At 47.9% G+C, this 14,917-nt stretch overlaps 1 protein-coding gene across 3 annotated transcripts in view; it reads right to left on the minus strand.

Moving 5' to 3' along the window:
* Positions 1-12,027, minus strand: part of LOC121874203 (hepatocyte nuclear factor 4-gamma-like) — a 24,166-nt gene extending 12,139 nt beyond the window's left edge. For 2 of the 3 annotated variants that reach the window (XM_042378223.1, XM_042378220.1), the window contains exon 1: positions 11,934-12,027. The gene's annotated coding sequence lies outside the window, so the exon portion shown is untranslated. Of the gene's footprint in view, positions 1-11,547; positions 11,678-11,933 lie in introns of those variants that run through there. The other variant, XM_042378222.1, reaches the window with a different exon arrangement.
* Positions 12,028-14,917: the final 2,890 nt, after the last annotated feature.

Consider the following 14,917-nt stretch of genomic DNA (forward strand, 5'->3'; position numbering starts at 1 on the left):
TTACGTCAGATTATGGTTTAGGTTAGGTTAATTACGTCATATTATGGGTTAGGTTAGGTTAATTACGTCAGATTATTGGTTAGGTTAGATTAATTTACGTCAGATTATGGGTTAGGTTAGGTTAATTACGTCAGATTATTGGTTAGGTTAGATTAATTTACGTCAGATTATGGGTTAGGTTAGGTTAATTCACGTCAGATTATGGGTTAGGCTAGGTTAGGTTAGGGTCTATACTGGGGCTGTAACACCTTATTTCTTCTTCCCTAAGACACCACAAACCCACGGTGTTACCATCATCCACCAACTGGTCATATTGATGTTCTCTGACCCAGTTCTCAGAGTAGTTGTGTTGTTATCAGAGGTTCAAGGGTGATACTAGTAGTGTCTGTCTGTCTGTCTGTCTGTCTCTGTCAATCTCTCTGCCTGTCTGTCTGTCTGTCTCTGCCTCTGTCAATCTTTCTGTCTGTGTGTCTGTGTCTGTGCCTGTCTGTCTGTCTCTGCCTCTGTCAATCTCTGTCTGTGTGTCTGTGTCTGTCTGTCTCTGTCAATCTCTCTGCCTGTCTGTCTGTCTGTCTCTGCCTCTGTCAATCTCTGTCTGTGTGTCTGTGTCTGTGCCTGTTGTCTGTCTGTCTCTGCCTCTCTGTCAATCTCTGTCTGTGTGTCTGTGTCTGTCTAAAGAGGACATCAACAGTGTGTGTTTCTCGGCATTAAAAAAAATCACTGTTCCTTTTCACCTTTTAATTTAGACTCGAAAATATGTAAACGAAATGAAAAATGACATGACTCACTTATATATGACTAACACCACAGCCTGCCACCACAGCCGAACACTACAGCCTAACACCACAGCCTGCCACCACAGCCTCCAGCACCACAGCCTAGCACCACAGCCTGCCACCACAGCCGAACACTACAGCCAACACCACAGCCTGCCACCACAACCTAACACTGCAGCCCAACACCACAGCCTAACACCACAGCCTGCCACCACAGCCTGCCACCACAACCCAACACTACAGCCTACCACCACAGCCCCACCACAACCCAACACTGCAGCCTAACACCACAGCCTAACACCACAGCCTAACACCACAGCCTCCACCACAGCCTAACACTGCAGCCTAACACCACTGCCTGCCACCACAGCCCAACACTACAGCCTAACACCACAGCCTAACACCACAGCCTGCCACCACAACCTAACACTGCAGCCTAACACTACAGCCTACCACCACAGCCTAACACCACAGCCTACCACCACAGCCTAACACTGCAGCCTAACACCACTGCCTGCCACCACAGCCTGCCACCACAGCCTGCCACCACAGCCTGCCACACCACCCCTAACACCACCGCCTACCACCCCCACCACCTCTAACACCACCCCCTAACACCACCCCTAACACCACCCCTACACTGACTATTTATTTTACAACTGGCTGACACTGCACTCGACCACCTCACTCTCAGCTGTAAAGTCAGGTGCTTGTTTACATCTGGGTGAAGTAAAACTGCCTTAAACACGAACTAGTGACCGCAAGGAGAGGAGGTGACTACTGTATTCACTCAGCCACCAAAGTACCTTATGGGTTAAAGTATGATGTCTTAGCTCCTTGAGTATGGTGTCTTAATCCCTTGAGTATGGTGTCTTAATCCCTTGAGTATGGTGTCTTAACCCTTGAGTATAGGTCTAATTGGTGTCTGCCTTGAGTATGGTGTGTTAATCCCTTGAGTATGGTGTCTTAGCCCCTTGGTATGGTGTCTTGGCCCCTTGAGTATGGTGTCTTAGCCCTTGGTATGGTGTCTTAGCCCTTGAGTATGGTGTCTTAGCCCCTTGATTATGGTGTCTTAGCCCTTGAGTATGGTGTCTTAGCCCCTTGAGTATGGTGTCTTAATCCCTTGATGTGGTGTCTTAGCCCCTTAGTATGGTGTCTTAGCCCTTGAGTATGGTGTCTTAGCCCCTTGAGTATGGTGTCTTAGCCCTTAGTATGGTGTCTTAGCCCCTTAGTATGGTGTCTTAATCCCTTGGTATGGTGTCTTAGCCCTTGAGTATGGTGTCTTAGCCCTTGAGTATGGTGTCTTAGCCCCTTGAGTATGGTGTCTTAGCCTTGAGTATGGTGTCTTAGCCCCTTGAGTATGGTGTCTTAGCCCTTGAGTATGGTGTCTTAGCCCTTGAGTATGGTGTCTTAGCCCTTGGTATGGTGTCTTAGCCCCTTAGTATGGTGTCTTAGCCCCTTAGTATGGTGTCTTAATCCCTGGTATGGTGTCTTGTTGAGTTGGTGTCTTAATCCTTGGTATGGTGTCTTAGCCCTTGAGTATGGTGTCTTAGCCTTGAGTATGGTGTCTTAGCCCCTTGGTGGTGTCTTAGCCCTTGGTATGGTGTCTTAGCCCCTTGAGTATGGTGTCTTAGCCCTTGAGTGTGGTGTCTTAGCCTTGGTAGTGTCTTAGCCCCTGAGTATGGTGTCTTAATCCCTTGAGTATGGTGTCTTAATCCCTTGTTGGTGTCTTGGCCCTTGGTATGGTGTCTTAGCCTTGAGTATGGTGTCTTAGCCCTTAGTGCAGTGTCTTAGCCCTTGGTACTATGTAACCCCACATACTTGACTTCATTGTTTTAGCGCCTGTGTTTATACTAGAGGCATCATTCAAGAGATAGGGAAACTAGTTTTGACCATTTTGAGCCTAAGGGGGGCGGGACGGGGCAGGGGCGGGGCGGGGTGGCCACTCGTCTTCTAATTACCATTCTGAGGCCATGATTTAATTGTTGATCGTAAAGTTACACTGATGAGTTATTTAATTGGTTGGTTTTATTCCAATAGTAAATTAATTCGTTTCTTAATTTAGCTGATATTTATTACAAGGTTGTTAAGAGTCGATTAGGAAAAAAAATATATATGCAAGTAAATCACTGTAGGTGCGCGTGATCTAGGTATATGCTGATAACCACAAGGAAAGAAGAAAACACGAAGTTCCCAAGCGCTTTCGTGTAATTCACATCTTCAGGGGTGAGTACAGATGTGAATTACACGAACTAAACTTTTTCTTTCTTTCATATATATATATATATATATATATATATATATATATATATATATATATATATATATATATATATATATATATATATATATATATATATATATAGTTTAGTATATTTGTTCTGAAACCCAGAAGTTGGATCCGTGAGCCCAAGTGAGGTATTGTTGTACTGATCACCTTTTGAACCCTCAGGACTTCCATTGACCTTCGATCATTACGGGACACTACCTCTCCCCACCTACCACCTCCCCACCTCCCCCACCTACCACCACCCCTCCCCAACCCCACCACCCCTCCCCCACCCCCACCACCCCCACCTACCCCTCCCCCACCCCATCACCTCTCCCCCACCTACCACCCCTCCCCACCCCCACCCCACACACCCTCTCCCCCTCCCCCCCACCACTAGAGTCACGGAGGTTTAAGGTCGTGGCTCAATGTCCATGAATGAATGAACGTGCACTTACGCTACTACCCAGAGTAATAACCTTCATCTTTGTCATCAGTATGGGGGGAGGTGTAAGGTCACCATCACTGCCTCTATCAGTCGAGGAATGAATGAATGTGTACTCTACTACCTCCTCCAGGAAGTACGGGAGTGAACTTCGCCTTTGTTTACATTAGCGTGAGTTACGTGTCCTCCCCCCCTGTACCCCCACCCCTGTACCCCCTGTCCCTTCCCCTGTCCCTCCTTTCCCTGTACCCCTCCTCACCCATCGCTTAACTTTATCGCCGCTGTGTTCCTCTGGGCAATTTGTTACTGAAATTGTGTGTTTACTTGGACAATCTGTTACTGAAAGAGACATTTACACAACAGAAATGACTGATAGGAGACTGACTATTTCACTCATCACAACTCCCAGAATTAGAGAAATCAGTAACTTTATTGTTTTCATCACGTAGATTTCCTTCCCCCTGGCGGATGACGGTGGAAACTCAGCGTAAAAGCAATAAAAAACGAAACACGTTTACCTTCGAGAGACGACTGGACAAACAATAGATCATAATACGTAACCTTAATATACCATTGGAAATAGACACCCACCTCATGTTAGCAGAGATCCCCGGACATACCACGCTTTAGTCAGCACAGTGTTTAAAAAGTACCACGAACGGGAATACTGAACTATTTTTTTTTCTTTTTCAGCAGATGGAACAAATCAACTTAAACAAATTTAATCTTGTCATGTAAATTTGCCATTGGGTTACATTTGGTTAGGTTAGGTTAGATTAGGTTAGTTTTAAGCTAGATTACGTTAGGTTAAGTTAGATTATGTCATGTTAGGTTCGAGTGATAAGACAGGAACAATTTAACGGGGTGTGTCGTTTCTCCTTCACTCCCTAACGCCACACGACACGACGCGACACAGCCACTACGACACAGCCACTACACGACACAGCACTACGACACAGCCACTACACGACACAGCCACTACACGACACAGCCACTACGACACAGCCACTACACGACACAGCACTACGACATGGCCACTACGACACAGCACTACACGACACGGCCACTACACGACACGGCCACTACACGACACAGCACTACGACGCATGCACGACACTGCGACACGGCCACACGACACGGCCACTACGACACAGCCACTACGACACGGCCAGTACGACACGACACAACACCTACGACACAGCCACTACACGACACAGCCACTACGACACAGCTACTACACGACACAGCCACTACACGACAGAGCCACTACGACACAGCACTACACTACACGACACAGCACTACACTACGACACAGCCACTACACGACACAGCCACTACATGACACAGCACTACACCTACGACACAGCACTACACTACGACACAGCCACTACGACACAGCCACTACACGACACAGCCACTACACGACACAGCCACTACACGACACAGCCACTACACTACGACACAACACTACACTACACGACACAGCCACTACACTACACGACACAGCACTACACTACACGACACAGCACTACACTACACGACACAGCCACTACGACACAGCCACTACACTACGACACAGCCACTACACGACACAGCCACTACGACACAGCCACTACACTACACGACAGCCACTACACTACACGACACAGCCACTACACGACACAGCCACTACACTACGACACCACTACACAACACAGCCACTACACTACACGACACAGCCACTACACGACACAGCCACTACGACAGCCACTACACTACACGACACAGCCACTACGACACAGCCACTACACTACACGACACAGCCTACACTACACGACACAGCCACTACACGACACAGCCACTACACTACACGACACAGCCACTACACGACACAGCCACTACACTACACAGCCACTACACTACACGACACAGCCACTACACGACACAGCCACTACACTACACGACACAGCCACTACGACACAGCCACTACACACTACTGGCCACCACTACACGACACAGCCACTACACGACACAGCCACACGAACAGCCACCACGGGCTTTTCAGCCACTACACAGCCACTGTATTGAAGCCACCACACACATGACACAGCCAATTACAGCCACCATTATCTGCTGAGCCACTACACTACACGATCAGCCACTACATGATGAACACGACACAGCATATACTACACGACATAGCATTGCTATATTGACACAGCTACAGACATGAAGCTACTACACTACACGACATGTACTACGCTACACGACATGTACTTACACTACACGACTAGCTACTACACTACAGACACAGCTACTACACGACATAGCTACTTGACTACGATACAGCTACTACATGACAGACTACTTCACACACGACAGCAGCACTACACTACACGACACAGCCACTACACTACGACACAGCTACTACACGACACAGCCACTACACTACACGACACAGCACTACACTACTCTATCACAGACTACACCACCGACACAGTACTACACTACACGACACAGCGCCACTACACTACACGACACAGCACTAATTGGTTTATCACAGCCACTACACGGATGCACAGCCACTAACACACAGCCACTACGGTCATAGGCAATAATCCACAGCTCACCACTTTGTAACATCACCTCTTTTGCGAATGGCGAGGCAATGTGTAAGAGAGTGAGAGAGAGAGAGAGAGAGAACTGAGAGTTGTGTTGGTGGTATAGCCTTTATTAATTTAATACAGACTACACAGACTGACAAACAGGGCAGAAGAGGAGAGATGTTGCTTTAGCCTTGAGTGTTGTTGTTCGTCTGGCTGATAGCTCATAGATTCATAGGTGCAAACACACGTGCACACTTAACATACAATGGTTAATGTGTGAACTGACTGGTGGTGGTAGGCAGTTTGTGGTGGTGGTGTGTGGTGGTGGGTAGTAGTGGTGTGGGTAGGTAGTGGTGGTGGGTGTGTGGTGGTAGGTGTGGTGGTAGGTGTGTGTGTAGGGTAGGGGTAGTGGTGGTGGGTGGTGGTGGTGGTAGTGGTGGTAGTGGTGGTGGGTGGTGGTGGTGGTAGTGGTGGTAGGTAGTAGTGGTGGTGGGGTAGTAGTGGTGGGTGGGTAGTGGTGGTGGTGGTGGTAGGTAGTAGTGGTGGTAGTAGTGTGTAGTGGTGGTGGGTAGTGGTGGTGGTGGTAGGTAGTGGTGGTGGTGGTGGTAGGTAGTAGTGGTGGTAGTGGGTGGGTGGTAGGTAGTAGTGGGTGGTGGAGGTAGTGGTGGGGTGGTGGTAGGTAGTAGTGGTGGTAGGTAGTGGTGGTGGTGGTGGGGTAGTGGTGGTGGTGGTGGGTAGGTGGTGGTAGTGTGGTGGTGGTGTAGTGGGGGTAGTGGTGGTGGTGGGTAGGTAGTGTGTAGGTAGTGGTGGTAGGTGTGGTGGTAGTAGTGGTGGTGGTGGTAGGTGGTGGTGGTGGTGGTAGGTAGTAGTGGTGGTGGTGGTAGGTAGTAGTGGTGGTGGTGGGTAGTGGTAGTAGTGGTGGTGGGTGGTAGGTAGTAGTGGTAGGTAGTAGTGGGGGTGGTGGTAGGTAGTAGTGGTGGTGGTGGTGGTGGTGGATGGTGGTGTGTGGTGGTGGGTAGTAGTGGTGGTGGTGGTGGTGGTGGTAGGTAGTCATGGGTAGTCATGGTGGTAAGTAGTATGGTGGTTCAATCACCTCTACTAATCATCCCTGTGACTACCTTTCCTACCTGTTATACCGATGATAATATACCGAACAACTACCTGCCAGCGTGGGCCATGAGTCGTCTACCACTACCGAGTCCCGACTACTAGTTTAGATTACGTTAGGTTTGGTTAGGTTTGGTTAGGTTAGGTTAGGTTAGGTTAGGTTAGGTTAGGTTAGGTTTGGTTAGGTTAGGTTAGTGGCCCTCACATCACCAGCCACTACTGTTGGTCGGAGATTAGATTATGTAGATTGGTGGTGATTGTGGTAGTGGTGATTGTGGTGGTGGTGGTGATTGTGGTGGTGGTGATTGTGGTGGTGGTGATTGTGGTGGTGGTGATTGTGGTGGTGGTGATTGTGGTGGTGGTGATTGTGGTAGTGGTGATTGTGGTGGTGGTGATTGTGGTGGTGGTGATTGTGGTGGTGGTGATTGTGGTAGTGGTGATGGTGGTGATAGAGTTTTAGCATCCTTAGCAACGACTACAGCTCATATAAGACGAATGGTGGTTGGTCGAATGGTGGTTGGTCGAATGGTGGTTGGTTGAATGGTGGTTGGTTGAATGGTGGTTGGTTGATTGGTTGGTTTGGTTGGTTCAGTGTACATTATTAAAACCTCCACCTCCTCCTCTCTTCCCTCCTCCTCTCATTTATTACCATGTGTTCTATTTCCTCTCTCATATATCTCCTCTATCCTCTCTTCCTCTCCTTCTCTCCTATTACCATGTGTTCTATTTCCTCTCTCATATATCTCCCTCTCCTCCCTCTCTTCCCTCTCCCTTTTCTTCATTTATTACCACATGTTCTATTTCTTCTCATGTATTATTATTATTTATTTGTTTGCATCAGTAGAGCATAAGATGACATAATTTGGTTACATTGTATCCCTTAGGTCTATCCTCTCAAGGTAATGGTCTCAGGTTTGTGGTCAGTTGTAGGTCGGCTCAGGTAATGGCTCAGGTTGTGGTCAGTTGTAGGTCGGTTTCCTCGTAAGGTAATGGTCTCAGGTTTGTGGTCAGTTGTGGTAGGTCGGTTTCCTCGTAAGGTAATGTCTCAGGTTTGTGGTCAGTTGTGGTAGGTCGGTCTCGTAAGGTAATGGTCTCAGGTTTGTGGTCAGTTGTGGTAGGTCGGTCTCCTCTGTAAGGTAATGGTCTCAGGTTTGTGGTCAGTTGTGGTAGGTCGGTCCCTCTGTAAGGTAATGGTCTCAGTTGTGGTCAGTTGTGGTAGGTCGGTCTCCTCGTAAGGTAATGGTCTCAGGTTTGTGGTCAGTTGTGGAGGTCGGTCTCTCGTAAGGTAATGGTCTCAGGTTTGTGGTCTGTTGTGGTAGGTCGGTCTCCTCAGGGCATGGTCTCAGGTTTGTGGTCAGTTGTGGTTAGGTCGGCTCCTGTAAGGTAATGGTCTCAGGTTTGTGGTCAGTTGTGGTAGGTCGGTCTCCTCGTAAGGTAATGGTCTCAGGTTTGTGGTCAGTTGTGGTAGGTCGGTCCTCTCTGTAAGGTAATGGTCTGTGTTTGGTCAGTTGTGGTAGGTCGGTCTCCTCGTAAGGTAATGGTCCTCAGGTTTGGTCAGTGGTAGGTCGGTCCTCTCGTAAGGTAATGTCTCAGGTTTGTGGTCAGTTGTGGTAGGTCGGTCTCTCGTAAGGTAATGGTCTCAGGTTTGTGGTCAGTTGTGGTAGGTCGGTCTCTCGTAAGGTAATGGTCTCAGGTTTGGGTCAGTTGTAGGTCATCTCCTCGTAAGGTAATGGTCTCAGGTTTGTGGTCAGTTGTGTAGGTCGGTCTCCCTCGTAAGGTAATGGTCTCAGGTTTGTGGTCAGTTGTGGTAGGTCGGTCCTCTCGTAAGGTAATGGTCTCAGGTTTGTGGTCAGTTGTGGTAGGTCGGTCCTCTCGCAAGGTAATGGTCTCAGGTTTGTGGTCAGTTGTGGTAGGTCGGTCCCTTGTAAGGTAATGGTCCCAGGTTTGTGGTCAGTTGTGGTAGGTCGGTCCTCTGTAAGGTAATGGTCTCAGGTTTGTGGTCAGTTGTGGTAGGTCGGTCTCTCGTAAGGTAATGGTCCTGTGGTTCAGGTCAGTTGTGGTAGGTCGGTCCTCTCGCAAGGTAATGGTCCTGGGTGCAGTAAGCTGGGGGGACTAATCTTCAGGTGTTTGTCGATAGTATAGAGTATAACCCATAGGTAGACTGGTATCCTGTAACCCAGTCAGTCACACCCAGTCTGTTACACCCAGTCAATCACACCCAGTCTGTTACACCCAGTCAGTCACACCCAGTCTGTTACACCCAGTTAGTTACACGCAGTCAGTTACACCCAGTCAGTTACACCCAGTCGGTCACATCCAGTTAGATACACCCAGTCAGTCACATCCAGTCAGATACACCCAGTCAGATACACCCAGTTAGCCACACCTAGTCACAGTCAATCAATATACTCAATCAACCACACCCAGTCAGTCACACCCAATCAACCACACCCAGTCAGTAACACCCAATCAACCACACCCAGTCAATCTTCAAGTGTTACCCAGTTAAATTTCAAGGTATTTTTGGCTCCAGTCATGACTCACTCAGCCACTCCAAGAGAAGGTCCAGTTATCTCCACCAATCAGAACAAGGCTAATAATTTTTCTCGGCCAATTAAAATAATGCCTGCTTGTGATAGTGCTGTGGTGGAGGATGGTGATGGTGGAGGTGGAGGATGGTGATGGTGGTGGAGGATGGTGATGGATGGAGGGAATGGTGGAGGATGGTGATGGTGGTGGAGGATGGTGATGGTGGGGGATAGTGATGGGGTTGTAGGTGGTGGAGGATGGTGTGGTGGAGGATGGGGATGGTGATGGTGGTGGTGGAGGATGGGATGGTGGTGGAGGATGGTGATGGGGGGATGATGGTGGGGATGGATGGTGGAGGTGGAGATGGTGATGGTGGGAGGATGGTGATGGTGGGGATGGTGATGGTGAGGATGGTGATGGTGGTGGTGGATGGTGGTGGTGGTGGAGGATGGTGATGGTGGGGGATGGTGATGGTGGGGAGATGGTGGTGGTGGTGGAGGATGGTGATGGGTGGAGGATGGGGGATGGTGTGGGGAGGATGGTGATGGTGGGAGGATGGTGATGGTGGGGATGGTGATGGGGGATGGGATGGGGGGATGGTGATGGTGGTGGAGGATGGTGATGGTGGGGGGATGGCGATGGTGGGGGATGGTGATGGTGGTGGTGGAGGATGGTGATGGTGGTGGAGGATGGTGATGGGGGGATGGTGATGGTGGTGGTGGAGGATGGTGATGGTGGTGGAGGATGGTGATGGTGGAGGATGGTGATGGTGGTGGGGGATGGGATGGTGGTGGGTATGGTGGTGGAGGATGGTGTGGTGGTGGTGGAGGATGGTGATGGTGGAGGATGATGGTTGATAGTACAGATGGTGGTGATGATGGTGGTAGATGATGGTGGTAGATGGTGGTAGTAGGTAGATAGAGAGAGTCACCTTATCTACCCTTGTTAAGATAAGACCCAGGGAGATACAAGAGCTGTTATCGTCTCATCAACCACAAGTAACTCTTATCACCGACACTGTTTTTTTATTTTACAGTATTGACATTTTATCCCCAGTCATGGTGCTTTAAGGAACTGTGAGGGGGGGGTTGGCTGAGGGTGTTTGTGTGTGGGGGGATGGAAGGGGGGTTTGTTTGGGGGAGGTGTGTGTTTTATGGAGGGAGGACAGTGTTTGTGTATCTGGGGGAGTGTTTGTAAATGTGTGGGTGTTTGTATGAGCATGGAGAGTTTGTGTTTGGGGTGTGTATGTGTGTGTTGGGTGTACAGTCCAAGTCCTGTCGCGAACCACTATTCAGACTCGTGAACTTGAAGCAGTAGACACTGATACATTATTCTGTCCATAAATGGTTAAGATTCAAGAGTCTGAATCTCGGGGTTCATGGTTAGCGACACGACTTTTTTTGGGTGACTGTACATGTGTAGATAATGGTCATCATGCTCGCCTCGCAAGCGAGCGGACCCGGGTTCGATCCCCGGGCAGGGTGAAACAATGGGCAAGTTTCTTCACGCCATTTGCCTCTGTTTACCCAGCAGTAATTGGGAACTTGGATGTTAATCGATTTAGGGATCGTGTTCCGGGGTTATAGTTAGCCAGTGCAGTTGGCGAGTTGTCCGGTCTTCTCGGACTATTCCTTGACACTGGGTCACAGCTCGTTAACATAGGTTGTGGTTGTTGTGTTGGCGACAGCTTGTACACCTTAAGTTAAGCATATTCACTCCTAGGTGACCCTAGGGCCGACCATCCTAGGACACGAGGGTAACCATTATGATTATTATTATTAGTGTGTGTTACCATCACCTCTCTTGTTACAACACAACTCACTCTTTGTTACTCACTCCAGTCTTGTCACGGCCACACTTGTCACTGATTGCGGGAGGGAGAGGACGTTGTTGGTAAATTAGGGAGACGCCCAGCAGAGTAGTCAGGTACGTACAGGTGTATAGTAACTCCTGGTGGTGGTGCCTCCTCCACCATCGCCTCCCCCTGCCAGCCTCACACGACACTCCTGTACTCATGTCACTCTTTATAAGAGTATAAACACAGGGTCTTAAGGTATCACTGCAGGATTAAACCTTCTATAAAGTTCCTCAAATCTAAGACGAACATTGTCAAGGGTGTGTGTGGTCATGGTGAGGTGTGGAGGGCCAGCGTCGGGGGAGATGTAGTGAGGAATGACTTATACTGTACTGGGCTCACGAGGGGGAGGAGGAGAGAGACTTACCTGGTGAGGGCAAGGTACAGGTGCTAGGGGCAGGTAGGTTCGAAGTACGGTGCAGGAGTGGTGTGAGGCCGCTGCCGCCTTACCACTACCACCACAAACCTTATCTTAGACATTATCATACACCTTACTGAGTATCTTATCTCTCTCTCGTTCTCTCTCCTTCTGTCTCCTCAAATCCCTGTTGTCTCAAGGTTTATACTTCCTGTAAAGTGTTCTCTTCACTTAACTAAAACAACATCAAACACAACACATCGTCCCTCACATCGCTGACACCTCCACCCAATCACAACACATTTTGAAACATTCCTTATTACTGTTCTGGCTTCTCATTGGCTCCAAACTGATGCTAAATGAACGTATCTACATAAAAAAAAATCGGCGTAATTCTGTTTTTATTGGTATTTTAAATTCGAGTCGATCAGTTGAGGATACTGTACAGTCATTCTTAACAGCAATATTTCGTCCTCTGAACCTTTGTGAATCTGAACTCCGGGCCACTATAGTGAACCCGGGGCCACTATAATGAACCCCGAGTCGCTATAATGAACCCCGAGTCGGTATAATGAACCCCGGGCCCCTATAATGAACCTCGGACCACTATAATGAACCCCGAGTCGCTATAGTGACCGGGCCACTATAATGAACCCTGAGTCGCTATAGTGAACCCCAGGGCCACTATAATGAACCCCAGGCCACTATAATGAACCCCAGGCCACTATAATGAACCCCGGGCACTGTAATGAACCCCAGGCCACTATAATAGACAGGCCACTATAATAAACCCCAAGGCCACTGTAATGACCCCAGGCCACTATATATGAACCCCAGCCCTTATAGACAGGCCACTATAATGAACCCGAGGCCACTGTAATGAACCCCGGACCACTATATGGACCCCGGCCACTATAATGAACCCCGGGCCACTATAATGAACCCGGGCCACTATAATGAAACTTTACCACGATGTAATATGATAATAAGTGTTGATTTACGAAAAACAATAAGAATGTTTAGTGTTTACAGTATTGACCCCAAGAAAAAAAAACATTGTTAATCACTGTAGAGATAATGTTGACTAAAACAAACATTCACCAGTTTATGAGTTAATGTTGGACACACGTAAATAAACAAACAAGATGGAGGAGTAACACACAAACAGACAAACAACTAATTTATTTATTGTTTAGTTTATATATATTAGACATCTTGTGGATGGGTGAGTTTGGGAGGGGTTTAAAATAATGTGTTGCATTTTACTATAACAAGGCACTTTAGTGGTTAATAGACACACACAGACACACACACACACACACACACACACACACACACACACAGACAGACAGACAGACACACACACACACACACACACACACACACACACACACACACAGTGGTTCTAAACACCTGGACTGAATAATATGAGAGATTAAATGGGTTTGGTTCTTTCTGAAATCCTATTCGGTTTTTCCAGGGTTGGTGTTTGTGTTGACAAACCCTTAGTGTTTTGTGTTAGTAGAGACCCTTGGTGATTTTAATGTTGACAAGAGACCCTTAGTGTTTGTGTTGACAAGAGACCCTTAGTGTTTGTGTTGACAGAGTCCCTTAGTGTTTGTGTTGACAAGACCCTTGGTATTTGTGTTGACAAGACCCTTAGTGTTTGTGTTGACAGAGACCCTTGGTGTTTGTGTGTTGACCAAGAGACCCTTGGTGTTTGTGTTGACAGAGACCTTAGTGTTTGTGTTGAGCAAGAGACCCTTGATGTTTGTGTTGACAGAGACCCTTGGTGTTTGTGTTGACAGAACCCTTGGTGTTTGTGTTGACAGAGACCCTTGGTGTTTGTGTTGACAGAGACCCTTGGTGTTTGTGTTGACAGAGACCCTTAGTGTTGTGTTGACAGGGGCCCCTTGATGTTTGTGTTGACAGAGACCCTTGGTGTTTTGTGTTGACAGAGACCCTTAGTGTTTGTGTTGACAAGAGACCCTTGGTGTTTGTGTTGACAGAACCATGGTGTTTGTGTTGACAGGGAATCCTTGATGTTTGTGTTGACAGAGACCCTTGGTGTTTGTGACAGAGACCCTTGGTGTTTGTGTTGACAAGACCCTTAGTGTTTATGTTAATAGAGACCATGATGTTTGTGTTGACAAGACCCTTGGTGTTTGTGTTGACAGAGTCCTTAATTGTTTGTGTTGACAGAGTCCTTGATGTTTGTGTTGACAGAGACCCTTAGTGTTTTAATGTTGACAAGACCCTTAGTGTTTGTGTTGACAGAGACCCTTGGTGTTGTGTTATTAGAGACCCTTAGTGTTTGTGTTGACAGAGACCCTTGGTGTTTTGTGTTGACAGAGACCCTTGGTGTTTGTGTTGACAGAGACCCTTGGTGTTTGTGTTGACAAGTCCTTAGTGTTTGTGTTGACAGAGACCCTTAGTGTTTGTGTTGACAAGAGATTATAGTGTTTGTGTTGACAAGAGAGACCTTGGTGTTTGTTGACAGAGACCCTTGGTGTTTGTGTTGACAGAGTCCCTTTGGTGTTTGTGTTGACAGAGACCCTTAGTGTTTAATGTTGACAGACCCTTAGTGTTTGTGTTGACAGAGACCCTTGGTGTTTGTGTTGACAAGACCTTAGTGTTTGTGTTGACAGAGACCCTTGGTGTTTGTGTTGACAGAGACCCTTAGTGTTTGTGTTGACAGAGACCCTTGGTGTTTGTGTTGACAAGACCCTTGGTGTTTGTGTTGACAGAGACCCTTGGTGTTGTGTTGACAGAGACCCTTGGTGTTTGTGTTGACAGAGACCCTTGGTGTTTGTGTTGACAGAGACCCTTGGTGTTTGTGTTGACAGAGACCCTTGGTGTTTGTGTTGACAGAGACCCTTGGTGTTTGTGTTGACAGAGACCCTTGGTGCTGTGTTGACAGAGACCCCCTTGGTGTTTGTGTTGACCTTAGAGGCCTTAGTGTTTGTGTTGACAAGAGACCCTTGGTGTTTGTG

Source organism: Homarus americanus, unplaced genomic scaffold (assembly GCF_018991925.1).
Source record: "Homarus americanus isolate GMGI-L3 unplaced genomic scaffold, GMGI_Hamer_2.0 scaffold49667, whole genome shotgun sequence".
Classification (NCBI taxonomy): Eukaryota; Metazoa; Arthropoda; class Malacostraca; order Decapoda; family Nephropidae; genus Homarus; species Homarus americanus.